Below are 27,309 nucleotides of genomic sequence, written 5' to 3'. Positions count from 1 at the left end.
GCTGTCCATGTGCGCTGCACGCCCTTCATGGAGGTGAGGCAAAGCGAAGCGGGCAGCTTCCGGCAAAGCACTGGGCCCCACGTGCCCACACACTGCCCTCCGGGGACTCACAGGGCACAGCTCATCTCAGCCTGACCCTGGGGTGGCCAGACAGCGGGCAGTGGAAGGGGCCCCAGCGGCCCTCCCTGGCCTCCCGGGGGGTCGTGGGGGGTAGCAGAGGCACTGGGACCCCAAATTTGCCGATGAAGAGACTGAGGTTCAGAGTTGGCCAAAGTCAGTCCCGCTGGCTGAGCCAAAGCCCAGCCCCCATCAGTTCACGCACGTGAAGCATGCGTGTTGTTTCAGATTAATGGGCCCATCACAGCTGAAGGCCACGGGGGACCCACTCCCTGCCGCAGGGAACCCAGGGCCTTCCGGGCCCAGAGGGTCCCACAGCCTCGTGCCCAATGCTGCTGCCCCTCTGGACACCGCTTGCCAGGCACGGGGTGGAAAGGACTCCCCCCACCCCAGCTGGGCCAGCCCTCTTCTGTCTCCCAGGAAAGAGAACCGGGGCCTGGAGACTGGCCAGTCCCTACTCCCTTGGCCCTGGGTGGAGACATGGGTGCCCAGGCTGCAGCAGGGCGGCCTGAGTGTGGAGCCGGAGGAGCTGGTCCGCGGGAAGACAGGACGGTGAGCCAGCTGTGGGCCAGTGTACAGGCCCCCAGCCCTCCCTGGGGCCCATGGGGTGACTCGCTGTGAACACGCTGCCTTGCGTGTGTCTCTGCTACTTGAATCCCAGAAAGCTCGTCATGGTCCTGCCTCGTGGACAAGGGGACTCGCCGGGTGGGAGAGAAGTCTGGCAGGCAGGACAGGCGTGAAACCAGACCCCGCCCCGGCATGTAAGCTGCTCCCCGCGTGGCCCCGTCTCCTGCCAGTTGCAAGGACAGGGCTCCAAATGCCTCCTTTTCTCTGGGCCTCAGTCTCCTCCTCTGCAGAATGGGAGCGCATGGAGGATTCCTACAGACGGCAGGTGTGCTGCACTCAGACGCACCTCCCTCTCCACATCTAAACTTTCGACCGGGTTCCCGAAGGCGTGGCCACACAGCCCCCTCCCAGGTCTGACACAGATGGCCCCTTGGTCTTTCTGGCTCTGAGTGGGGGGCCCCCAGCGGCGGGCAGCCTGGCGGCGTGATGGGAGGGTGCTGGCACAGGCCAGGCGCCCAGGGCTGTCAGCAGCCTTGGCTCCGACACCCCCGCCCCGTCCAGCTAGAGCGCCTCAGCCTCACTCTGCAGACATGGGCATGCCGAGGAGCAGCAACGCCCGAGCCAGGCGCTGGTCCCAGGACCAGGCCCGGCAGCAGGCGCCCACGTGCACCCCCGGCAGCTTTGCTTATGCCCCAGCCTGACATCAGCCCCTGAGAGTGACGTGGCTTCCTCACCCCCACCCTCCAGCTGCCCCTGTACCCTCACCCGGCCCCACGCCAAAGGTGCTCTCCCCTCCGCCTCTGCAGGCTTTGCCCTGCCATCAGTGCTCAGAACACGCCTCCTCCTCCAGGAAGCCTTCCTGGACTTCTCAAAGCAACTCACAGAACCTCGGATGCCAGTGCTGCAAGGACCACGTCCCACACCTCTGTTTAACGGGTGAGGTAGGAGGAGACCAAGGCCAGTGCAGGGGTAGTGGCGGGGTGGGGCGGGGGCACACTCGGGACCTCCCGCAGCAAGTCAGGGGAAGAACAGCAGCCAGAGGCCCTTTCCCCAAGGCCCAGGCCTTGCTGAGCTGTCACTTTCCCACTCTCTTCCTGCGCTGGGGACTCTGCCCAGCGGGACACCGAGCAGTCTGAGGGGCCCTTGTCCTGCCCACGAGGGTGGGCGGCCAGGTTGGGGAGCACCCTGCCATATGCCCACGGGGAACCTGGGTCACAGGCGGCCCTCTGGGCCTCGGAGTCCTCCGTAGGCTCCTCTGTAGTGTGGGTACAGAAAGAGGTAGAGAACCGACTCCGGTCAGCTCTGGACCTCAAGAATCTAGGTGTGCGTCCTTAACTGGCCCTGCCTGTGAGGGGTCCGGATAACTGAGATGTACGAGTTTCAGGATCACGAACGTGAAAACGCGGAGCTGCTGATTCAAGCATATCAGGATGCAAACCCCTGCAGGGCTGCAAACGCTTGACACACTCGCCTGGGAGCTTAGGGGGAAACTGGCTAACCCAGCGAACGGCTGAGTACCCCAGAGACCAGCAGACAGCTTTGGGGCTCAGGGGGTGCTATTGTGTCGGGGAACCATGGGGGGCTTCCTGGAAGAGGAGGCTTCTGAGCCATCCCGGAAGGATGGCTATCTGATGGTCCGGGCTGGGAGAGGAAGGTGAGGGACAGCGAGGGGCCACGGGTCCAGTGACAGCCTGGGGGAGCCGCCCGCCACCGCCACGCCTCCTCCGGCCCCCGCCCCCACCCCAAGTCTCTTTGCAACGCCTGCCTGCCCGCCAAGACGATTTGGCCAGGATTGCGCTGAATTGTTAATCTGCCCCCTGGGACCATAAACGGTTTTAAAGCTTTATAAACGGCTTTGCTTCCTGGTCCCGTCCCTGGCTTTTACAGGGACAAGCTGAGAGAGGGGGGCCCCCTCTGGGCACCCCCAGCCCCGGAGTCTGTGGAGGGGGGCTGGGCGGGCCACAGCCCCCTCCCCACAGCCCGTCTCCGGGGAGCCGCCGCTGTGCGGGCTCTGGTTGTCTCCTGCAGGTGTGACGATGAGGGAGTGGGGGTGGGAGCAGGAAACGCCTGGCAGCAGAGCTAGACGCCCCCACCTGCCTCCCGCCACCCGCCCCAGAGCCCCTCCCCTGGCAGAAGACCCCCGCGTGGCTGCCATCTGGACCACATGGCCCGCCCCGTTTCAGACCCTCCGATTCTTCTCTGTTCCCCTAGCTCCATCCCACCCCTCCCTGTTTTGAAGACCAAGGACTGAGCCTCCTCAGTCTGTCTTGTAGGCAGCGCCCCCTCCCCACCCGCCAGGCCCTGCCTGCTGCAGGGCACACAGCAGTGCCTCCTGAAGGCTCAGTCTGCCGCTTTCAGGAGCCAAGGAGAAGCCCAGCCCTGCACCCCCCGCACTGGCCGGGCCTCCGGCTCAACCCGTCCAGCCACTTCTGGGACCAGACCCTGGGCAGCCTGCAGAGGCCCAGGCCTCAGTGGGTTTAAGTGCGGCCCTGGAATCCGCCTGTTTCGCTAGCAGCACCTTAGACCAAACAGCGATGGTGCTGCTCCTTTCTAGACCGGGAGCCAAGGCTGGGGCGGAGGGCAGAGGGCAGAGCATGGCTGGGGACCCGGGTCTGCCGCCCCCCGCCAGCCTCTCCCCGCCCTGGTGTCTGGTCCAGGGCTTTCCCTCCGCAGCATCTGTCTGGTTCCTGGGAGCCCAAGGGCCCCGCCGTCCGCGACCGGGAGTGGCCGGAGTTCCTGTCTAGACCTCCTCCACATTTGGCCCTAATTTCACGCTCCGCGGGCTCCCAGATTCCTGCGTTTGGTAATAAATAGACGGCGAAGTGCTCCGCATCGCTGCGGCCGATCTTGGAGATCTTACCCAGAGCCTGGCTGGGGGTGGGGGTGGGTGGTTGGAGCGGCCTGGAGCCTGGAGAGGCTGTGCCCAACCGCACCTGGAATGGCCCCCCGCGCTCCCCTCCCCACCCCCAAGCTCCATCCTCAGCCAGATCAGCCCAGCCTGGAGAGCACCCGGGCCAGCTGGGCACCAGGACCTAGTGAGCCGGGCCTGTGCCCACCCTGGGTCCCAAGGCTGGAGGATGCCTGCAGCAGCGGGCCTTGGTACTGCCAGGTGGGTTGGGGCCGGGTTACCGGTGTCCAGAAAATACTGTGGATGCCTCGGGCTGGTTGGCTCTGTGGTCTGGACTCCTCCAGGGGCCCAAGGGCACAGGGCAGTCCCATTTTGCCAGCCGTTTCTGGGGTTCACGAACGTCCAGAAGCTCTCCCCATAACCCTGCTGAAGAGCCTCTTGGGGTGAGCAATGCAAGAGCAGGGCCCTGCCCACGGTCCATGGCTCTGCTGCCCAGCCCAGAGCAGGGTGCCCGGCAGGGACTCAGGGGCTCTGACTGTGAATGAAAGATCTGCCAGGCTCCTCGAGCTTCTGCAGGAGGAGCCAGAATTTTCTAGTGGGATCCCGGCAGAGCTCCAGAGTGGGGTGGGGAGGGAGACTGGCGTGCCATGGGGAGCCACTCCTCCGGGTCTCAGCTCAGCATCGTCAGGGCTCAGGAGGACATCGGTGACCACCGCGCCTGCGCATTGATCTCGCCCCCGGCTCCCCCAGGGTGGACCGCAGGACACACCCTACTCCCGGGCCACGTGGGAAGCAGGGCTCAGATGCATCTCTCTGCACAATCACCCAACTCGCGTTTCCCAGAGGTCCACTGAGGCTGGAGGACTGAGTCAACCCACCGTGAAAGAGGAAAACCCAATCAGATGGACACCCCGTTTTTGTGGCCCTGCTCGCCTGCTGGGGATACAGCTGGAGCTGAGGAAAGAAGCCGGTGGCCCTGCAGTCCAGGAGGAGAGCCTTCAGGGTGGACCCCAGGGCCTGGTGGCTGGGGAACTGTGGGCAGCAGGGGTTTGCCACACATGAGTGGGCCGGGTGGCCCGGCTTCCCCACTGCCTGGGCACCCCCAGCTGGGTGGCCTTCCTGGCCCCTCTGGCATGGTCCCCATGTGGGCGCTGTCCCCAGGGAGCAGCAGGAGGAGCCCCTCCTGGCCTCCGTTAAGGAGCTGCGCCAACACTGCCCGGGGTCTCCCTGTCCTTTGGGACAGTGGGTGGTGCCGGGGGGGGCGATGCCTAGTCGTCCTGGTGGGAGGCCTGGCCTAGAGGGTCCTCTTGTGAGGCCGGCGTTCAGAATCTACTGCAAAATTAAAGCCTGAGTTGTGATTGCTGCTGTCCAGCCCGGAGCCCCTGCCTCCCCCTACTGCCCAGCTCATCCAGAGGAGCAGAAATTCAGGGTGCACGTGCTGAGGACTGCGGTCAAAGGAAGCTGGACCCCTGGCTCCCTGGGGGCCGGCCTGGGGGTGTGAAAGGCTGTGAACACATTGCCGCCTGCTCACCGTGTCAACAGCTGGCTGTGCCCCCAGAGGGGGAGCCTGGCTCAGGGTCACCCTGACATCTGCACAGAGGGAGGGCCACAGGCCAGCGACCCTGAACTGTGTCTCTGGGCCCCCAGGTGGCAGCAGGAATCGGGCGGGGGGTGGGGGGGAGGAGGGTGAGGCCCCCAGCTGGACGTTGAGCTCAGCAGCACCCAGACCTCACCGGCCTGCCCTTCTCGTGGCCTGAGAGAGTCTGCATGCTGTGGAGACGCTCACAGTTCAGGCCCATCTCTCTGGTGAGCCCCCCAGCTGTTGATGTCAGCGACACTAACACAGCAGAGAGGCTGCGGGGGCGTCCCAGGACCTGGCATTCCTGCCCGTGCCACCCCCTTGGGGCTCCTGAGCCTAAGTCTGGGCAGGTCCTGGCGTCCCTCTGACACCCTGGGTGGCTCCCCCGGGCCTCACAGTAGCAGTAAGCACAGGGTCCTGTCCTGAAAACCTCCTCTGTGCCAGGCCGGGCACTACACCAGTGACCAGCATCCTGAATCCCTACGAGGGTCTGAGCAGGGTTGTCATGGTCCCCTTGGCCAACAAGGAAACAGAGCGAGACACAGCTCACACGGTTTGAGGCAGGGAGCAGGGCTGAGCCTGCGTGCACTGCCCCAGGTCAGTGTCTTGTCTGGTCTCCCCTTCGCCCAGCCCACCCCTGCCTGCCTATGGGTGGCGGGGTACACGTGTCTCCCGGCCCCCCTCCGAATGGAAGCCCCTTGAAGGCAGGGACCTGGCAGTCCATCTGCCACCGGGGGGCAGGGCCTCCCAAGGACACAGAGATGGCTCCGCGCGGCAGACAGACTGAATTGAGTCAGGGTCCGTTTGGCACGGCTTGGCTGAGCAGGCCCTGAATATGCGAAAGCGAGGGATGGGCTCTCAGCCCTGCGGCCCCCAGCTCTGGCACGGCCGCCCCCAGCGTGTCCTGGGCAGGTGGAGGGGATGGTAGACATGGTGGGCACTGCAGGCCAGGTCAGGGCACGGAGGGTGGGGGTCCCGGTCAGGAGAAAGGCACTGGGGTGCCCCATTCAGGGGCTTCCTGGGAGGGTGGTTTGAGACCCCCGAGGGAACCCCAGCTCAGCGGCAGGCTTTTCCTCTCCCTTAAAGTAACCATGTGCAGAAGCTGAGTTCTGCTGCCAGACAACTTTGTTTTTACTTTCCTCGTCTAAGACCTGGGCACAGTCCCCGGAACCAGCTCAGGGCTGGGTGGCTGTGCAGGAGGGCGCCCCGGCCAGGGCTCCTGGGACCGCCAGAGCTCTGATCACTAAGCATGTACAAAATCTAAGCGCTGGGCAAGGGCTCTGCCTGCCGCATTTCACTTCGCCCTCACAGGAGCTCTCAGCACGGGCGAGGAACAGACACGGCGTGTCCAGGTCTGCCCAGGGCACAAGCAGGACCCAATTCGGCCCTGGCTCAGGACTGCAGCTCAGCCCTGGGATCCACAAAACCCTCGTGACTCAGCCAGACCCCAGGGGGCAAACAGAGGCTCAGAGACTCTGCAGGGCACCTGTCCCCGGTGATCCAGGACTGCCCACCCGTGGCAGGCTGGGCTTCCGACCCCGCGGCCGCACGGCTGTCCTGGGCACCGCAGGGCAGGGTTTCGGGGCCAGGCGTGACCGTGAGCCCAAGGTTGGGGGGCCTGCCTGCCTGGGGTCCTTCCCCTGTCTACAGAGCTGGCCACTGCCCAGGCCTGAGGGGGCCACAGTGACATGACCCCCCACCACCACCAGATCGCTGAGGCATCCAAGTGAACTGGCCACCCCCACCTGCATGAGCCTCCCACCCACACTGTGGCTGGTCCTGGCCACTTGCCTGAGTTCCTTTGACATGTCTGTTGTCTATTATGTACTGGCGCTGACCCCAACTTCTGAGACCTCCCCTCTCCGTGAGGGGCCCATGGGTGTCCAAGGGTCAACAGAGCAGTACCACTGTGGCTTGGGGAGCCCCCCCACAACCCAGGCCTAACCTCAGGGCACTGTCTGCCTGGGTGAGTCAGAGGTAGGAATGGCCCTAAGACAACACCAGGCTTCAGCACTCCATCACACCCCCTTCCCTCCTGCCTCCTGGACCCAGGGCCAGACTGGCTCCGCAGCCAGTGCCTGCCCCCTTGAGGGCTCCCCTCAAATTGGAGATTCTCACTTTATGCCACACTGGCTTCCCCTGGGGGGCTGTGGGCTGCAGGGATTCCTCTGGAAGCTTGTGCTCAGAGGTCCAGGTGGGCTGAGCATGCCCGGGGGCTGCTGCTGCTGCTGGACCAGGGAGCTCGCTTGGAGGACTGCTGTCCTGAAGGATGGGTCCTAGAGCAAGGCTGGACTCGCAGTGGCTCCCAGTTGGCTCTGAATAAAGCCACTTCCCTAGGGCCAGCCTGGATGCCCTGCCTCTGTGCTGTGGGGGCACAGGCCTGTCTTTGCCCCACGGCCCCTCGGCTTGGGACGCCTCTGGGACCGCTGCCCACTTCCTTCCAGGCGGCCGATTCCTTCTGACCCTGCCGGCTGATGCCCAGGTGTCCCCATCTGCAGGAAGCCTGGCCCTCTGTGCACCCAGCTGTGCTCTGCATACCCTGTGCTTTCGTCCTGAGCCGCCGCCTTCCTGCCAGTCCCCGCGAGGCCCTGGGAGCCCCCGCACTGTCAGCCTGCCCTTGACGCACAGGCTCCAGTAAACAGCAGGCGCTGTCTGTGCCCCTGTGCACTGTGCACTGGCCACAGTAGAGCCCCTGGCAGCTAAGCACTGGAGGAGGCAGATGGAAACTTTGGAGCCATTGATGCATTTCCGGGAAGAGGCTCAAGCCGGCTGTGAGGGGCTCGTGCCAGAGGGGTGAGCAGAGGAGGGAGACTGAGGCTGCTGAGCCCAGGAGGCCCTGACCACATCTGCTTCCGCTCCTGGCCTGCTCTATGGCATCAGGAAAGCCTCACTGCACCAGAGCCTCAGTTTACCGTCTGCGAAAGCATACGGGGACAGCGCCTGCGCTGCTGGTGCTCCAGGGAGACAGCGCAGGTCACATCCTTTAAGCCTCACCATCATCCTTGGCTTCCCCGGTGGCTCAGCGGGAAAGAATCTGCCTGCAGTGCAGGAGATGCAGAGGACATGTGTTCAATCCCTGGGTCTGGAAGGTCCCCTGGAGGAGGGTGTGGCAACCCACTCCACTATTCTTGCTGGGAAAAATCTCATGGACAGAGGACTCTGGTAGGATATAGTCCCTGGGGTCACAAGGAGTTGGCCACGCCCCAAGCGACTGAGCACACACACACGTTGTCCCTGGAGTCAGAATAATTGACTCCATTTTACAGATGAGGAAACTGAGGCTCAAGGAGAGAATGACACTCGCTTAAGGTCAGTGACAGGCAGAACTCGGGGCCAAGCTGGAGGGACGAGACTTTTACAGAAATGCCGGCCGCCTCTGGCATCTCACAGTGATTGAACAAACACCCAGCCCAGCATCAACAGCCAGTCCCCGTGTCCTGACTCCAGGATGGGAGGGGCTGCCTCGTGCTCTGGGGAACAGAGGCACCTGGGGATGAGAGCGAGATGGTTCAGAGCAGAGGTCACGGTCAGCGCAGACTTCCGGGGAGGCGACAGCCCTGGTCTGTCTGGGAGTCAGACAGACCTGGGGGTGAATCCAGGCTCCTCGCCCTAGTGCCAGGGCGACCACGGGCATCGTGTCCTCATCTTCAGAACAAGATGTTCATGCCAGTCTCCACGAGCATCTGTGGGGTGTGGGCAGTGTGCCAGCCTGTGCCGTGTGGAGGACACGGCAGGGAACAGGACCAGGGTGCCAGCCTCCTCCTGGTCCTCAGGGAGCAGGACTTCTGGGGAGCCCCGAGCCTGGCCTGAGATGCAGGGATTCTTGACAGAGCCCTGCTGACTGCATCCCCTCTGTGTTTTGAGCGCTTTTTTGCTGCATCCCTGGGGCTCCGCCTCCCCACCCACCCCTCTGGGCCCGAGTTTCCTGCTTGCCTGCTCCCCGGGCCTGCTCTGTCTCGCGCCAGGCCCACGGTGGCCGTGGAGCCTCTGCACACTGCCCTCTCTGCCTACAATGCCCTGCTCTCATAGGCTGTGTGGCTCTTCCCCTCATTGCACGCAGGTCTCTGCTCAAATTTCTCCTCCTGAGAGACCTTCTGTGACCATCTATCCAAAATAACCTCCCTCCCCACCATGGCTCCCGTACCCCAAGAGGCTCGTCCTTACAGCCCTTACCCCTTTACACATGATACATTCATTCATTGTCTGTCTCTTCTCCCAGGAATCTGAGTCACTGAGGACAGGGGCTCTGTCTGTTCTGCTTCTTGCTGTATCCTGGTGCCCAGAACAGTGGCTTGTATCACCTCAGTTAAGTGATGAATGAATGAGTGAATCCAGCGGCAAGGCTCGGGAGGGTGTTGACAAGGACAGTCACCAGGTCAGTTCTGCTTTTTAAAAACTCTGTGGCTGTGGGGTGGGTGGCTGGGCACAGAGGCAGGGTGGGAGGGGCCACCTGGAGGCTAGCATAGGCTTCAGATGACAAGAGGGGTGGAGACAGAGAGAAGGGGGTGACTGGGAGGCAGGATGGGGGGGCGGTGGGGGGGAGTCCTGGGGACCCCGAGGCTTCAGGCCTGGGTGTCTGCATGATGGGGAACCACTGAGTCTGCAGTGCTCCTGTCTGTGAGAGGCAGCATGGTGCGGCCCAGGACTTGCCTCCAGGCTCGGCATCACCCTGGGTAAGCTGCTTAACTCCTCTGTGTCTCGGCATGCTCACTGACCAAGTGGGGGTGATACTGAGACTCCCCTCATAATTGGGAGCACTAACCTACATCCTGAGGAGCAGCCTTGGCTAATCAGGGTCCTGGCCAAGATGGAGGAACTGGGCTGAGATTTACCCTATGGCCTGAAACAACTAAGTATCCAGGACAAAATCTATGAAACAATGGTTCCCAAGGCACCGGCATCAGGCAATGAAGGCCCATCCTCAAGAGATGGGCAAGGAATGAGGACAGTCCAGACTGAACAGGCTCCCCACCTGGTGAGTGTCCAGGCTCCCCACCTGGTGAGAGTGTCCAGGCTCCCCACCTGGTGAGAGTGTCCAGGCTCCCCACCTGGTGAGTGTCCAGGCTCCCCACCTGGTGAGAGTGTCCAGGCTCCCCACCTGGTGAGAGTGTCCAGGCTCCCCACCTGGTGAGTCTCCAGGCTGCAGGGCAGGGGAATCCAGGTGGGGCCTGGTGGTCCCCCTGAGTTGGGGAGAGAGAGCTGACTCCAAGGAAGCTGAGTGATGCTACTGCACACGGCAGGGTCTTAGGCAGGAGGAGCTACATAGAACCATGAATCTGTGCAGAGGATCCCCTTGATTACTCAGGTACATACCAGTCAGCACAGCTATGTGGCTGAAACTCCCTGAGGTCAGAGAAAGAAACTTTTTTTTTAAGAGGAAGAACCATTTGAAAAGACTCCAGGGAACAACACTGGAAGCTCACACAGGTCTGGGAATAGTTCCTGCTCCTACCAGACGGAACTTCATAATTCCCGGAGCACTGGTTAGAAAACTCAGACGGCTTTGACTAAATGTGCTTTGTTCCTGCCTCCCAAAGCATAACAGCTAGGGCTGAAACCAGCTGTTTTCAAGCAACAACCAAACCCCAGAACAAAGCTCACAAACATATACAGGGGATGTAGCACCCAACAAGGTAAAATACACAAGGTTAGCATCCAGTAAAAAATTCCTCGGCATGCAGACAAAAACAAATACGATCCACACGGAAGGGAAAAATCAACCGGAACTAACCCAGAAATGGCACAGATGATAGAATTAGGAGACACGAACATTAAAATAGTTATCGTAACTGTCGCCCACATGTTGAAACACTAGAGAAAAAATTGGACACATTAAGTAGAAACATAGAAGATGTTAAAAAGAACGAAATCAGATTTCCAGAGATAAAAAAAGACACGACGTCTAAGATGAGAAATACACTGGTTCACTTAGTGCAGAAGAGAAGATCCGTGAACTTGGAGACGGCGATAGAACGTATCCAGAATGAACACAGAGAGAGAAAAGACAAAATGCAAATAAGTGAACAGAGCCTCAGTGAGACGTGGGAAACTTCAAGTGACCTCATCAATGTGTAACTGGAAATCCTAAAGGAAGGAGGATGCAGAAAAGATGATCAGAAGTAGTCCTGGATGAAACATTTCCAAAGTGGGTGAAAACCTATGGACCCACAGATCCAAACACTCAGAAGCACAAACACAAGAACCACGAAGAGAACAACACCAGGAACAAATCAAACTCCTTAAAACCAGGGATGAGGACAAAATCTGAGAGGAAAGGGCACAGGCCGTGGGATACAGGCAAGAAGGACGGCCGACTTTGCGCTGGAAATGATGAAAGCCAGGAGACAGTGGGTAGCATCTTCAAAGAAGGCACACCAACCTAGAATGCTCTACCCAGCAGAACACCCTTCTGACGTTAAGGTGAAATAAAGGACAATATGAGCACTGTCTCCTCTTCTTGACTAGAAAGCCCTGTAGGGCAGGGCCAACAGCTCAGCTCCTTGCCAGACTGCACACGCTGTCTGGACCTGCTGCTGGAGGAGTCTCATTTTCTTGCTGGGTTTGGATTCCCAGTGACCCTACCTGAGCAGTGGGGGGAAGCCATGTGGGAAGTTCCCTGCTTTTGGGGAGGCCAGGTGGAGTGTGGCTTGTCTTGGGGGAGGCCCAGGTGAAAGGAGCAGTGACCCTTCAGGGGCTCACCCCACTGGGGACCCTGCCTTCTGGGACCCGGGCCCTGCCAAGTGAGCAAGGAGGAGGGGGGTGGAGGCACGCTGGCATGACGACCTCGTGCTCTGCATTCCCCTCATTATCCCCACAGGTGTGTGACAGCACAAAGGAAATCTGCATAATGTTTTTAAAAACAACCAACCAAAAAATATATAAATTTTAGCTGTTCACAAGGTTACAGGCAGTTTCCATGGCTACCGTTGCAAGCCGTACGCACCAAGGTGAGGAGGTGGGGCTCCCTTTAACCCAGTTGATAAGGGCACTTGTACAATTAATTTTGGCCCAGGAACCAGGCGCCTGGCTGCTGGGCTGGAGGCAGCGAGGAGGGCAGAAAGCAAGCCAGGAGGTCCCTGTCCCTCCCCCGTGCCCCCCACCCCTGCCCGCCCACCGGCCGGCACGGATTCTGGTGGCTAATTAGAACAGCACCCGTGACTTTACGGCTCTCTCCAGTGTAAGCTGGCTTTTCAGGCAGGGAATCCCCGAAGCACCAGCAGCCCTGTGGGCTCGGAAGACAGCATGCCATCCTCCCTACAGGTGGGCACTGAGGACCGGGGACCAGGGCCATCCAGGAAACCACAGTCAGTGAGATGAAGGCCTGGGCTGCTGGTGCACTTGTGAACTCCCGCCCGGCATACCCGGCGTGGCCCTGAAATTCCCACCCCCGCTGGAGACCACCCAGAGCAGACAGAGGGGCCAGGGCCAGCCCTTCCTGCTGAACCCAGGCCGGGCCACCTGCCCTGGAGCTGCGTGTGTGTGTATGGGGGGTGGGGCAGGCACATGTGTATGTGTTTGTATGTGTGTGTGCATGTGTGTATCTGCCTGCGTATGCTGTACACGTGTGTGTAGGTTTTGTGTGCACATCTGTGCAGGTCTGTGTGTGCGGTGCTAATGCGATTGAAGAGCAGATGAGCAGAGGCAAAGGAAAATCAAGCCACCGGGTTTTTCTGAAGACACAGGCAGGACCGTCCCACACTGGGGGCCGGTGTCTCCACCACTCTGTCTGGATACACCCCTTAAGTTCAGGGGACCTGGCACCTGCCACGGAAAGCCCCCTGGACCCCGGCCCTTGTCTCTGACCAGTGCAGCTCATTTAAGTCAGGCTCAGCGTCTGCCTTGTGGCTTCAGGGAGGGTCTGCAGTGGGTGTGGGGAAGGGAAAGGGGGGGCAGAGGGTGAAGGGTGGGTGGGCAGCCAGGGGACCCGTGGAGCAGGTGCAAAGAGGCTGCTCTGAGGTGGTGGAATCAGGGACTCCCGGGACCCAAGCACCCATGTCCTGTAGTCTTAGAAAATCAGAATGCCTGGGCCACAGATGCTGAGAAGCGGAATCCCCCGTCTCCTCCTAGGGTTCAGAAGGGCCTTTGGACGTTACCTGGCCTAATCACCTGCTCCGTGAACAGTACGGGAACTTTTCTTCTCTTGAAATCACAATTCATCCAAGGTGGTCAACCCGAGGTGTTGGATCTCCAATTCTCCCTAGTGGGGCAGAGGAGGGCAGGACCACCTCTGATGCTCAGTCAAATGCTAAGCTTTCTGTTCCTACCTGGAGTCACTGCTGGTTCTCTCCAAGTACAAGCCAGGGGGGCCCCTGAAGAAGGCCCCCCGGCCTGTGCGCCCCCACCCTGGGGACAGAGGCCTCATAGGGCAGCAGTCAGCCCCCGGTCCATCCTCACCCCGTGCCCACTCACTCGCCTCTTCATTCGTCTGATGGTTTATGAAGCTCCACTGCCCACTGGGCCTGCCGGCACCACAGCTGCAAACTTGCCGCAAGCCGTCTTCCACCCTCGGCCACCGCAGCCAACTCAGCAACCCCCTTTTCCACTTCTGGGGGCCACTCAGATGCCCTGGGCAGTCTTCCCTGGCCCAGGCACCAGCGAAGACTCTGTTCGAAGCAATCTGTTTACATCCATTTTCCCTTAAAAAAAAATTGGGCTCAGCCATTTTTAAGTGAGTGTAGGCGTGTTGTTGAAAGGGCCCGTCTTGCAGATTAAATGATTTTTTTTTCAAAATCAGGAGTCGCTGTCAGTGAAGAGTGGCATTAACCCCCAAGGCCTGGCCAGGAGCCGAGGCCCCACCTAGTGAGGCCGTGAGTCCGGAGCCGTCAAGCAGCACCTCGTCTGACGATCACGCTTCCGCCGCTGGAGGGCGGTGGGCGCTGCTTGGAACAACCCCGGGTGCTGGCTGACCTCCTGCCAGGTGGGCTGACTTCCTATCTCTGTACGTTCTGAAGCCTTGCTTCCCCGAACAGGCTTGGATGGTGTTGCTTCTGACTTGAGATGTCGGGGGAGGGGGTGGTCCTCTGTCCAGGGAAAGTTGGCAGAGGCCAGTGCTCCCTCCTGTCCCCAGCAGGTGCGGCTGACCTTGACCTTGAGAATGGCACAGAAACATCCAGCCACCCAACAAAACCTGTAAATGCCCCACTTGGGTGCCAGCTCTGGGCTCCCTGGTGAGCCAGACCGACAGGTACCATTCTTGACGGGCTCCTGGGCTGTAGACGGAAGGAGGCCAGGGGCCACAAGCTGCAGAGCCGGGTGCTCACCGGCCGAGAGCGTGTCCTGGACCTGACCTCCTTGGGAGGTGGCATGAGGTCAAGGTCGCTTCCCTAACAGGCAGACCTGTGCCAACCATCAGGGACCTTTCAGGCAGGGAGGCGAAGAGGCAGGAGGACCCCTAGGGACAAGGGTCTCGAACGTTCCAGAATGGAAGTAAGTGCGGCAAGGGATGTCAGTGATGAGGCTGGGAGTGGGGGCTGGCAGGGTCTGTCCCCTGCAGGGCCCCTGGACTGTACCAGGCGTCTGGGAGCTGGCCTCAGCAAGGACGGCTTTCAAGGTGGCGCAGTGGTAAAGAACCTGCCTGCCAATGCCGGAGACACAGGAGACTCGATTTCAATCCCTGGGTCGGGAAGATCCCCTGGAGAAGGGAATGGCAACCCACTCCAGTGTTCTTGCCTGGAGAATCCCGTGGACAGAGGAGCCTGGCGGGCTCCAGTCCCGGGGGTTGCAAACAGTCAGAGACGAATGAACATAAACACGGGGTACCAACACACGCGACCACAGAGAACCTGAGCTCCAGCCCCGCCCACCAGAGCCAGAGACCCCGGAGTCCAGCACCAGGCTGCATGTGTCACGCTCCTCTGGCACGCGGGGTCTCAGGTGGGTGACGACGAGCCCTCACTGTGAGAGGCGGATGACTGCCCCGTCTGTAGGGACCAGAGAGGTTCAATCACACACCTGAGGTCACCAGCGGGAGGAGCGTGGGCCGGGTCCCAAGCCCGGGCCTGTTCTGAGCTTCCCACTGCACCTGCGGCACTGCCGGTCCCCGTCCATCCCCATCCCACGCCCTCCTCCTTGCCTCACCTTCCCTCATCCTGATGTCTAAATGCACCGACGCAGAGGGCAGACAGCAAAACCCAGACACAGCCCAGCGGTGGTAAAGTGTTAGTCGCTCAGTCGCATCTGCTCAGTCCCCATGGACTGTAGCCCGCCAGGCCCCTCTGCCCGTGGCATTCTCCAGGCAAGAACACTGGAGTGGGTTGCCGTGCCCTCCTCCAGGGGATCTTCCCGACCCAGGGATCGAACCTGGGTCTCCTGCCTTGCAGGCAGATTCCTTACCGTCTGAAACACCAGGGAAGCCAAAGCCACCGTGAAAGTGATTGTTCAAGATGCAGCATTGTAAAACAAAATATTTTTGGGGAAGAGAAATCTGTTTAGTAATTAGGGGGAACTCTCTCGTGTGAGAAGTTCCATGAAGTACAATTAAAGTTGACTATGTTTTTCATTTTGTAAACAGGTTTGCACTGAGCCAGGAGCCTTCTGCATAATGAGCACTTTAACCAAACAAACCCCAAACACAGGTAAATACCAGACGCTCACAAAGTTACAAGAGTGGCTGCCTTTTCTGTGGTGAAACGGACTCTTTTCACTGTCTTCCTTCAAGCCAGGACTGGATCATCGCATCTTGGGGTCGGCCCTCTCAGAGCCATGGTTGGCTTTGTGGTGTTTCAGGGGGAGCCCCTGACAGGAAAAGACACGTGGTTCCTGGATCTCCATGTGGGTGCTTCTCTAAGCCAGCGGCTCTGCTGGGCTCTGGGAGCAGTGGCTGGTGCCGGTGGTTGGGGGGAGGGCCCCCTGCGGAGAAAGGACCCAGGGCTCGCCTTTGAACTGGAAAAGTGAGCGTTTTAATTTTGTCTGAAGAGAGCCCCTGAATGGACGGAGCGTGGGCACATTTGCCAAAGCCAAGTGGAAGAATTTGGAAAACAGGATGTAAATATGACCTTTCCACCTGCAAGGTGAGGCCCAGGACAGCGTTCCAGATAAACTAACGATGCTTCCCGGGCCACCCCGCTCCTCCGCTGGGTCAAACACACCCCCAAGGTCCCCGCCGCAGCCCCAGGCTTTCCTGCCTCCTCCCACGCTTGGCAAAACAACAGGCATTAACGCTCGGGGTGCATCGGCAGCAACTGCAAACCCAGCTGCCGCAGCGGGGCCGGGGGCGGGGGCGCGGCAGTGGGTCCTTCATTTACTGCAGCAGAGTGCCCTCAGCCCAGGGGCAGGGTGTGTGTGTGTGTGTGTGGGTGTGTGTGCGCGAGCGTGTGCGCGTGCGCCTTTTCAAGCCCGGCAGAGACCAGAGGATGAGAGAGGGGGCCGTGGGTGGGGAAACCAACTTCAATCACAGCACATTCTCAAGTGCTTCGAGCCAGGGAGACCCCCAGGAAGGAGCCCAGGTGGTTCTCAAGGGGAGCAGAGAGGTGAGGAAACCCAGAGCATCTTCAGTGGGTCCCCCGTTACCAGCCAAAACCAACAGACGTGCCCCCACATCCGAGGGATGGCAGAAACGTGCCATCTCTCCAGCGTGCGTGCTCCTGTCCACTCCATGCTCATCTCTCAGGGCTTAGCTTGAATTCCACCTCCAGGAAGCCTTCCCTGACTGCCCCAGCTCGCAGGGTGCCTTCCTCTGAACCCGGGCAGTGCCCGCCCAGGGTACAATCCACCGGGAACTGCCCTTGCCCTGTCAGACATTCAATGCATGCACATCCCTCCCCTGAGGCCGTGCCTCCCTCCCGCCCCAAGCCACTCCCTGTGGACATTACTGAACCAATCTGTACAAACTACACAACAGAGACGAAAGCCTGCTAACTAAGAAGCATCCAGGTAACTCGACGAGAGAAAGGGGTGCTGGCGTGGGAAGATGTTCCAGAGCAGCCAATAAAACGACAAGGGAGGCAGAGGAGCCCCCGGGGACGCCCAGCGTGGCTGCAGCGACGCTGACGGCCCAGCTCAGGTGTGCGGGCTGCAGCCGGAACCGTGCCTTTACTTTGTCACAAAGCTGGATGGCTTGATTTATTTTTTTAACAGCAGGCATGCATTTATTCTATTTAAAAAACTCTTTAATGTAGATTACAACGAATATATGTTCATTAATAACGTGAGGAGCATAAAGTAGACCATCACCTACAAGAGCTTTCTGCAGGCACAGCCCTTTTTCTGTTCTGGCGTAGAGTATGCTTTCCACAACAGTGTGTCTCAAACATTGCTGAGCACCAGAGTTCTACAGCAGGTCTGGAGGGGGCCTGAGGACCTGACTTCCCAACCAGCCCCCAGGGATGCTGAAGCTGCTGGTCTGCGGAGGACCACTGCTCCAGCTGATGCTTGGACGGTTGCTGTTGTCCTTGCTTAGTCACTAGGTCTTCCTAGAGAAGGGATCTTCCCAAGCCAGGGATCGAACCTGGGTCTCCTGCATCTCCTGCTTGGCAGGTGGACTCTTCGCCTCTGAGCCACCCGGGAAGCCCATGCTTGTGGATGGTATGTGGAACTAAATACTGCAAATAGTGGTAATAATAGTCACAGAGAGAAGACAGTTCTCCAGGGACCCAGGGCCCGCACAGAGGCCCAGCTGCCAGACAGAACCGGCCTGGGAGTGCCCCCAGGGGCCACCTCTGCCATTACTGCTGCCTGCAGAGACCACGCACCTGGTCGGGTAGAATCAAGACGCAGGTGATAGTCAGGGAACCATGTGGTCCCAGTGTGGAGTCTGCCCGCTTCTCAGCCACGAGGTAAGCCTGTGGCCAAGCCCGGACGTGACCACCAGCAGGAGCTGCCCCGGGGTAGACCCGGCTGGGAAGAAAGGTTCTTGCTAGCACACAGCAGCGTATGGACTGGACGTTATTATTGCCGTTTTGTGAATGGAGAGCCTGGGGTCCAGAGAAGCTAAGCAACTCCACTGAAGACACAGTTCCAGTCAGCCCCGAAGGCTGCGCTCGTGCCTACCGGGCCACACTGTCCACCTGTCCTCATGGCTGGGGGGCGTGGCAGGCCAGGCTGCAGCTCCAAGAGCCTGGCTTGAGCTGAGCCACTGCCCAGGCCCCTGATCAGCCCCACTTGGGCCTCTGGGCTGGTCCAGCCCTCTCTCACCTCTGCCATCTGGGAAAGCTGAGCCTGGCGCCTGCCCGCCTCTCACTCTCCTGGCCCAGGCTGCTACTGCTTTCCTCTGGCTGAATGCTGCAGTCTCCTCCCAAGCCTCCCTGCCTCCAGCCTCACCCCCTCCTGGGAATCCTCCACACTGCGCCCCTGAGAGCCAGATCTGCCTGGGGTCCTCCCAAGGCTCTTCCCACCTGTGGTTCCTGGAGACCTTGGAGAAAGCCCACCCACAGAGCTGGGCTCACAAGCCTTGCCTGATCTGACCTCCCACCTGCTCCCCACTTCCCATCCCAGGGCTCTCACTAGGACTGTTTATTTAATCCTCCAAGGCTCCCAGGGAATTAGGGGCCACAGTCCCCACTTCACAACGGGGACGCAGCAGCACTGGGCCTGGAACTCACGCCTCGGTCTGAGTTCGGGGCTCTTGCTCACCCTCTGCCCAGGGCAGGCTGGCCCATCCACCTGGGTTTCCTCCTGCAGTCCCTCCATCCCCACCTCCACCCTCGGACTCCCCCAGGAAGTGGGTGGGGGAGGTTTGCCACCGTGAGCCTCTGTGGGGAGGGGACCTGATTCCAAAAGGAACAAAGAGCTTTGCAAAGACAAACAGGCGCCAGCTGGGCACCCAGGAGCCTTTCTGCTACACAGTGCAAGGAGAGAAGCTGGCAACCCGAAGATGCTGGGCTTGTCAAATCCCCTCTGGAGCAAATCCAAAGGGACTGAGATACAGCAAAGAAAGCCAGTGCCGAGGAGGGCAGCAGAGCCAGGCGGAGAAGCCCAGCCGCGTGGCCTCAGCGGGGCCGACCCTGGACTAGGCTCCGGGCACCAGTGACGCGGCCGGGACTCTCAGTTACCCCCCACGTGCTGGGGTGGGGGCGGAGGCAGGAGCACCCCCTTTTTTGCACATGACGAGGCCGAGTGATTTGCCCAGAGCAGCCTGGAATCCACTCTCTCTGCCATGGGAATTGCCTTTTCCCTGATGCACAGATGTGGACCTGCTGCTCCAGGGACAGGGACAGGCTGGGGGCTGCCGTGGAGGACCGGACAAGGGCCGGCTGCCACTCTGCCTTGCCTCCCGCCTGGCAAGCCTCAAGTCAGAGATGATTTACTGAGATGTAATGAAGCTCTCCTGCAGCCCCATCTGCCCCCTCTCCTGCTGTAATCACTCCTCTGGGCTCCCGCTGCCATCACTCCGTAGAGCCAGCCCGTGTGGCTGGAGCCCAGAGGCTTGTCTGCAGGAATGAGTCCCAGGGCTCTGTAGCCTCCCGGCCGGACACACTGCCTGGCTTGCCCAGAATCAGCGCCGGGAGTCGGTGACTTTGAACCAGCCCCCAGACATACAAGACTGGGGTCCTCACTTGAGAGGGAAGTGGCGTTGGTGGGATTGGCCCCAGGCCAGCCCTGAGATTTCAAAACCCCACTGAACTCCTCTAAGACTTCGACTCCTCCCAGCCAGCCTTACCTGCTCCATTTGGGGCTGCGATGAACAGACTTGCAATGGCCCACGGGGGACGTGACGTGATTCACCCCATCATTTCACAGATGGGAAACCAAGGTCTGGAGAGAGAGCGACTTGTCCAAGGTCACCCAGAAAGGTGGACAGAACTGGGCAGAGAAACCCCGGCTCCTCCAGCTGTGGCTGTCTTTCCCCGCCCAGTGCCCTCATCCACTTTGTCGTGCTGACATATCGTGGTGTCTGGGGGCTCAAAGCCTTGGAGGCTGGACGGGAGCTCTGGGGTGGGCATGTTCTCCCCTCCCCACGCTAGAGAGGTGAAGATGGAGCAGCGGCAATCCTTCTGTGGGCAAGAGCCTGGAGCAGAGCATCCGCTTGCTCCAGGAAGGCCGGCAGGGCTCCCCGGAGCTCCCCACCCCTACTCTTGTGCATCCTGGGAGCTCCGAGGCTGGGAGAGCCTGGAGGTCCTTTTTGGACCCCAAACCCTTCAGGAAGCCATTTCCAAGCTTTCCCAGTGAATCCCCGGGATTCAGCCTCTTTGGAAATGCAGTCCACGGGGAGATAGAAGCTCTGCAGGGTCCAGGGCATGGGGATTACTTGGTCTTTTTCTTCTTGTTCTCCAGGTGCCTAGCCGGCCGCTGCCACATAAAAGAAAGGATGAAGAAAACCCCACACTGCCTGAGCCCCAGCTTCAGGAGCAGGACGCATGTTTCAGAAGCCCCTAGCACACAAGCTGTTTAGAAAGCTAGTGGTCAGCATGCATGGGGTTAAACAAACTCTACCAGCACAGGAGGTACTCACACCCACCTGCTTAGATAAGAAGAGCCCTGGTCACCGAGACCCAATGCCCCCCCGAGGAGGAGGAGGAGGGTGGGAAGATGGGCACGTGTGTTTTCCTGGCAAGCCCGAACTTTGAGGGGTTGGAAGTCCTCAGTGCTCCTGGAAGCCATCCTTCCCCAAAAGCCTGGCCTGGCCTGGTTGGAGAGCGTTGGGGGGGGGGTCCCTCCTTGTCTCCCATGCCAGCTTCTTGCAGGCATGCGAGGGGGCATGCTGGGGCTACGGCCTCCAGGATGCTCCCTCATTTTCCAGATGGGTCCTTGAACTTGACCCTCAAGATGCTAGTCTCAGAGCTGCGGGGGGCTGCCCACTGGCAGGATTCCTCATGCCCGGGTGGCCCTTGGCCTTGGGAGTATGGGACGTGGAGTGAGTTGAAACAACAGAGCTGGGAGGGTGGGCAGGATTTTTAGTGTTCGCAGCGTCTTTCCATCCCCGACTGGAGAAACCAAATACCAGACTGGTCTCCCCTCCCCCACTTCAACTGAGATTTCGGACAGACAAAGGTGGGAGTGAGGCGGGCAGCAGGCGGGTGTGTCTGAGGCCAGCTGTACCCCTTACTGGCTGTGTGACCTTGGGGCAGTGGCTGAACTTCCCTGAGCCTCGGTTTCCTTATCTGTCAAGGAGGGCCAATGCCCCTCTTCTCCTGGGTGTTGAGTGCCTTGAATGGGTGACACCGCACGTCTGGCCCCAGCAGGGTGTCTCGCAGGAGGCGGATCTAGGTAAACAAAGGGCTCAGCCCCTGGCGGCAGAGAGAACAGGGCCCAGGCTCCCCTGGGAAAGTTTCCCTCTCCAGCATCCCTCATCCCCCCGCCAGGAGGGAGACGAGGCATCCCTTGGCACCGTGGGTGCCCCCGCCTGTTCCTCAGGCCCTCGCTGCCCACCTCCGGTTCTGTCCACAACCTCCTCGACAGGCGCGTACTTTGAGGGCAGCCAGGGATGGGACGGGTGTCAGCGGCCCTGCAGCTGCCCGGGACAGGAGCCTGGCGCAAGGCAGCCCGGGGCAGGCTGCGGTGGGCACTCCAGACCAAGTAGGCACTGCGCCTGGGCTTCCCCGCCTGCCTCCTCTGCCCACGCGCCCCGTGACCCGCGCGCCCGCTCGGCCCTTACCTTGAACCATGGGAACGGCGCGGCCCCGGCTGGCCGAGGACTTGGGCGCACGTGACGGGGCGGTCCGGCGTCCGTCCCAGGCCAGGCGCAGCTAGTAGCGGCCGCTCATGCCCAGGCCACGGCTGCGGCGCCTGCTGGGGCCCGGCGGGCGAGGCGGGCGCGGGAGAGGCCCCGGAGGACCGCGGCAAGCGGCTGCGTGCCCAGGCGGCAGCCCCTCGCCAGCGCCGGCTGCGCCGCGGCTCCGGACGCCAGGCTGGCTCCCGGTGAGCCGCACGCGCGCTGCTCCGGCCGCGTCCCGGGCGCGGGGCGCGCGCGCAGGCGGGGAGGGCGCGCGCCCGAGCCGGGCGAGAAGCGCGCCGCCGGCCCCGCGCGCGGCGTCGTCGGGGGCTGCGGGGAGCGGCCTGGGAGCTGTCCCTGGTGCTGACGGCGGGTGCGCTCCGGGCCGGGGGTTCGCGACCTCCCGCCGGCCTGGGGGTGACCCCACACTCTGGCCGCGCTTTGCGGGGCTCGCTGGCTCTTCGCCTGCTTTCCTTGCGCTCCCCGTTTCCACCGCGCTGAGATTCGGACCCGGACCGAAGTTGCTTGTTTACCAAGAGTGCAACCTTGGGGCAAGTCCCTTACTGGGGTGCCCCTCTGGCTCTTATCTTCAGAATGGGACTGGGAGCAGTGCCTAGAAGGTCGGTCTGAGAATGAAATTCAACCTCGTCCAGGTGCCTGGCGCACAATGAGTGCGTAGTAAATGCTTGCCTTTATCACAATTCCTCCCCCTTCCCCCCACCCCCATTTTCTTGGTTAGCAGGTACAGAGCAAGTGAGAGAAGGGGGCAGTGCTGGTCCTGAACTGGGCTGGCCGGTGCTGGGGGCCTGATAGCTGTCTTTGCACCTCTCAGAGCATTCATAGGGGAAGGGAGTGGACTTCTTCCTCGGGACCTCAAAACACAGACTCAGGACCAACAGTCAGAAGTTAAAGTGGGGCAGCTTTGGGCTGGGTACCAGAGAAAACTTTCAGATGGAAGGTTCTTGACCTGAACGGAATATTCTGTGACCTCTGTCCCCATGGACACTCCAGAGGAGGCTGCAACCACAGACACCCTGAACTGAGAAAGTTCTGGAATTTAAAAGGCTTTGAGTTAGAATGTATAAGCACGGAAAACCATGCCAGGCTCATTGAAAGCACTGTTTGCATGCTTGCTTTATTGACTCTTGCGTGTGTTCTAAGTCGCTCAGTCGTGTCCGACTCCCTGCGACCCCATGGACTGTAGCCCACCAGGCTCCTCTGTCCATGGGATTCTACAGGCCAGCATGCTGGAGTGGGTTGCCATTCCCTTCTGCAGGGGATCTTCCTGACCCAGGGATCAAACCCACACATCTTATGTCTCCTGCATTGGCAGAGGGTTCTTTACCACTAGCACCGCCTGGGAAGCCCTTATTGACCCTCAGAGAGAGAGAGTGCAAGTCGCTCAGTCGTGTCCGACTCTGCAACCCCATGGACTATACAAGTCCATGGAATTCTCCAGAATACTGGAGTGGGTAGCCATGCCCTCCTCCAGGGGGGTCTTCTCAACCCAGGTCTCCCTCATTGCAGGCAGATTCTTCACAGCTGAGCTACCAGGGAAGCCCCTTATTGACCCTAATGTTCTCTATAAGAAGCTCTATGCTGGTAGGAAGAACATGTAACTTCAGCCCATTCTCGAGATGAGAATACTGAAAACAGACAGGAGAGGTAAAGCGACCTCCAGGGAGTCCACTCCCACCTTACAAATGGGCTGAGGACAGAAGGGTATGCAGCTTGCTTGGAGCCAGACAGGGCCGAGAGGAGAGTGCTTACAAACCAAGCGTCAGACTCCACTGCAGCCCGCCCCTGCCACTCTGGCAGGGGTGCCTGTCTGATCTTCCAGAGTTATTCAAGCAATTTTGACTCTGGAGTGCTTCCTTATAACAAACCAGGCAAGTAGCTCGTTCCTCTTAACTAACGAGAAGAGCTGGAGCCTGCCCTGCGAGTATCTCTGTCCCTTCCAAGCAGGGTAATTAAGTGTCACCTGCCTCATTTCCCAGGGGACCAGTGGCTGTGCTTAATTCATTCATTGACTGTGAGCTGTGCCTGCATCCACCAGGCACTTATCTCGTGACAAACATCGTTATGCTCTAGACAAAAAGCTACACACTTGTCCTGAATTGCTGCATTTACTCCTCTCAACAGCCCAGCGAGATGGATACTGTTGGTGCCTAAGTTTGCAGCTGAAGATCGAGGCTTTTAAAAACAGCAGGCTAGAGTTGGGTTGGACCAGTTGTCAAGCATGGGCTCCTAACAGTCTCCTTCCAGATTTTCCACGTTGTCCCCAAACTAGGAAAATAGGTGGAAATATGAATAGAAATTCCATATAAGGAGTTAGAGAAAGAGAGAGAAAGAGGAAACCGGGAGAGAGATGCAAAGTAGCCAGCCATTCAGCGCCCTAGCAGTCGGCATAGGAATCCTTTAAATCAACATTTCCAGTCAAAATCCTCATTTTGACTGCTGAGCAACTTTTTCTTTCTTTTTTTTTTTTTCAAGATTTCTTGGATCCTAGCAACTGTGTGCCAGGAATTTTAAAAGGAGCGTCAGTGCCAAACCCTCCTTACCAACCCGTTCGCAGGCCCTTCCACTTCTCCGCAGGCCTGCTTTTCATTCACTGTACGGAATTTCACAGACGTGGGTCTGGGCAGCTGCAAATCTCGGAGGCTGATTCAGGCTCTAGAGCTCTTGACCTGCTGAAGCCCTGGTCTCCTCCCAGGCTGAGCAGAGAGATGCACTCCTAGTGCTTGTGACGCTGCAGTCCGAGCCCATTTTATTAAAACCAGCCTGAACATCCCCCCTGACGTGTAAGGCAGGCACCTTATCCTCAGTCTGTAGATGGTAGCAGAGGGTGAAGTGGATTACCCATGGTCACACGACTGGCCAGGAGGTGGCTGCACTGAATGGATTTTATTTAGATAACCATGCCTCGTGATCACCACCAAACTGGTTCTTTGTGTGACCAACGCGTGGCTTCATTTTAAGCAAAAACCTCGTTTCCAAAAATAAAAATAGGGGGAAATGAGGATTCATTGGTCTGACTTTATAGAAACAATTCACCTTCAGATTTCCTTAAATAGCAATTTCTCCCGTGCATGAAAAAAAAAAAAAAGGATTAGAGCTACACACAGTTCTCTCAGGTCGGCCAAAAACAGGCCCGGGGGCGGGAGGAACGGCCTGGCACCACCCCGCTGGCATTCCTTCCACTACAATCTGCTTTTCGGTTGCATGGTAACTTCAGTCTACGGCAGCTACTATGTCCCCGGCTCCAGCATCTTTCCGCGACGCAGAGCTCCATGGATAGAACTCAAAGCCAACAGATGGCCAAGTTGGTCGAAAAAAATCCCAGCACATTGATCACGCGTGGCAATTCACAAAGGTGTGTTTCCCACTAAAAGCAAATGGGGTTCTTGGCAGTTGAGGCTGACACGGTAAAGCCAGGACCTTGATGGCCACACAATTCCTGGGTGCAAGTCCGGGCAGCCTGCTGGGGAGGGACCATGACCTCACCGTGGGGACTCAGCCTTCTACTCACAGCCACGTCGCACGCACAGCACATGCAAGTTCGGGTGGACTGAATTAAGTTCTTGGGAGCTGAGGGCATTTGCCCAGCTGCAATCTCTGGCCTGAACTTGGTCCTGCAGAGGAGCAGAGCGCTCGAGGAGTGAAGTTTCTGCCAGGATGTGAGACTAATGGCCCAAAGCCTTTCCAACTCTTTGGAAACCTTCAGGAGGGGGTGAGTTCGCCATCTCCAGAAGTGTCCGAGCAGCAGCTGGCCATCACTTACGGCAGGAGAAGGCTGGCTGACCTGGCCCAGGGCATACTTCCAGCCTTGGAAGTCCATGAGCTTTCAGAAGGGGCAGCCGACGGCCGCCCAGAGGGGATCCCACTTCCCTCAGCCTCTGTTTTGGCTGATGGTGGACCTTGGGCACCAAGAAGGGCCCCCTGGTGAGTTCTCCAAGGTTACGGGCCTTGGGCCAAATGACCGAAGTCCTTAAGGAAACTGTCCATACCTTCGGGCAGTTGCCACATTAGCCTCTGTCTGCCCATTGAATTGCTTTGCTCCCTCGGTCTGCACTCCTGGCGGATTCTACCTGACGGGGCTGGTGGCAGGTTCACGGATGCCACTACATTTAGGTTGCGGGTCAAGTCCATCCAGAGAACAAATAATTAAAAATATTTTTTTTTTCCGTGATGGGCAATGCTGTGACACTGGGATTATTTTGTGATGTGGGCTAGCAGAGTGCACTCCCATCCTAGATCAAGGACTTTGGATTGGATGCTGTCTGGACGTGACCAGGAGAATAACGAGGCATCGAAGTGTGTGAGAGCGAGAAGGCTAGGCGACCAGGCGTGCAGGGGGTCGGGAGTGGGCGGGTGTGCTGTGTGCGTGCCAGCGTTCCCCACACATGGTGAGTGGGTGATCCCAGTTGCCCTGGTTGGAACAGACAGCCTCGTCTGTTTGAACAGACATGACTGGTGGTTTTTAATTACCGCAATGTTTTAAAACGTGACAGCAAGCTTGATCATTCATTCTTTAGGAGTCTTCAAGGCTGCTGAACGAGGAAGCCTGGGCACTGACTGAGGTGCTCTGACAAGGTTCCCTCAAGGCTCCTTAAATGGGTCTCAGGACAAGTCCTCCCGAGGGTGGGGGCCCAGGCGGGGCCCCGGAGGCGTCTTGTTTCCTCCATTTCAGACGTTTGTTACTTGTTGAGACGCTTTAACAAGAGCTCTTGGGATGTGATCCTGTTTCCCAATCAAACCTTTCTGCAGCAGGAGCAAACCCGAGCGGTGCCTCCCTCCATCCATCCGTCCATCCATCCATGTGCCCTTGGGAGGGTGAGGCAGAGACACAGCCAAAGCCCCCGGTATCTGGGAACTCAGAGCTGGGTGAGGTTTCCAAGAAGACCAAGCTCCTCTCACTGGATGGAGCTGGACCCAGGACTGCGCTGCAAAGAGCTACCACGTTCGGGGTCTTCTTATCACTGAGCCCTCCCGACAGTCCTGGGAGGCGAGAACTCTCATTTTACATGACTCATTTGACAGCAGAAAGCCTGAGGCTCGGGGACGGGGGTGCCTGCCGGGCTGTGCGGTGACGGGACCGTGCGGGCTCCCAAGCGCACACCGAGCAGGCCCCCGCTACCCTGCTTTGAAAAAGGACATAAGAACAGAGATTCCCCGTTTGGACGACGCGCACCCAGAAGCAAGGGCCTCTCCTGTCACCCGCCAGCTTCCATTAGCTGTAGTGAAGGCCTAACGCTGCTCCTGCTAATAGAAGATGCAGCCGGCGGCCCTTCCGCGACTGACACTTACACGTCAGGACATGACATTAATGTCTGCGTGCGGTGGGAGACCTTTCATCGTAACAGCAAGGGAGCTGTTCCTCCCCCACCAGGACGGTCTCCGTGCTGCCGGGGGAGCTCCGCCACCCAGGCCCTCAGCGATGACCTCCTCTGGGGCACAGAAACCGAACACAGGAGCTTGGCCTGCCCACTGTCAGGACCCATCACGGCCACCCGCCCCCCACCACCCAGAGGCAGATCTTAAAGGGGGTCACAAACGAGGGGGGGTTCAGAGGCGAGGTGACCAGCAGGGTTCCACGAGGGGAAGCAGAGC

At 59.5% G+C, this 27,309-nt stretch overlaps 1 protein-coding gene across 1 annotated transcript in view; it reads right to left on the bottom strand.

The window, feature by feature from the left end:
• The window catches only part of FAM163B (family with sequence similarity 163 member B), a 29,383-nt gene extending 7,444 nt beyond the window's left edge, over positions 1-21,939 (bottom strand). The window contains exon 1 of the mRNA XM_086324208.1: positions 21,643-21,939. The gene's annotated coding sequence lies outside the window, so the exon portion shown is untranslated. The remainder of the gene's footprint in view (positions 1-21,642) is intronic.
• Between the last annotated feature and the right edge of the window lie 5,370 nt (positions 21,940-27,309).

The sequence above is a fragment of the Bos grunniens genome, chromosome 11 (assembly GCF_055505025.1).
Source record: "Bos grunniens cultivar Pamir isolate PY7600 chromosome 11, Bosgru_T2T1.0, whole genome shotgun sequence".
Classification (NCBI taxonomy): domain Eukaryota; kingdom Metazoa; phylum Chordata; class Mammalia; order Artiodactyla; family Bovidae; genus Bos; species Bos grunniens.
The sequence above is the reverse complement of the archived record's forward strand: the minus strand, read 5'-3'. Positions and strand labels throughout refer to the sequence as shown.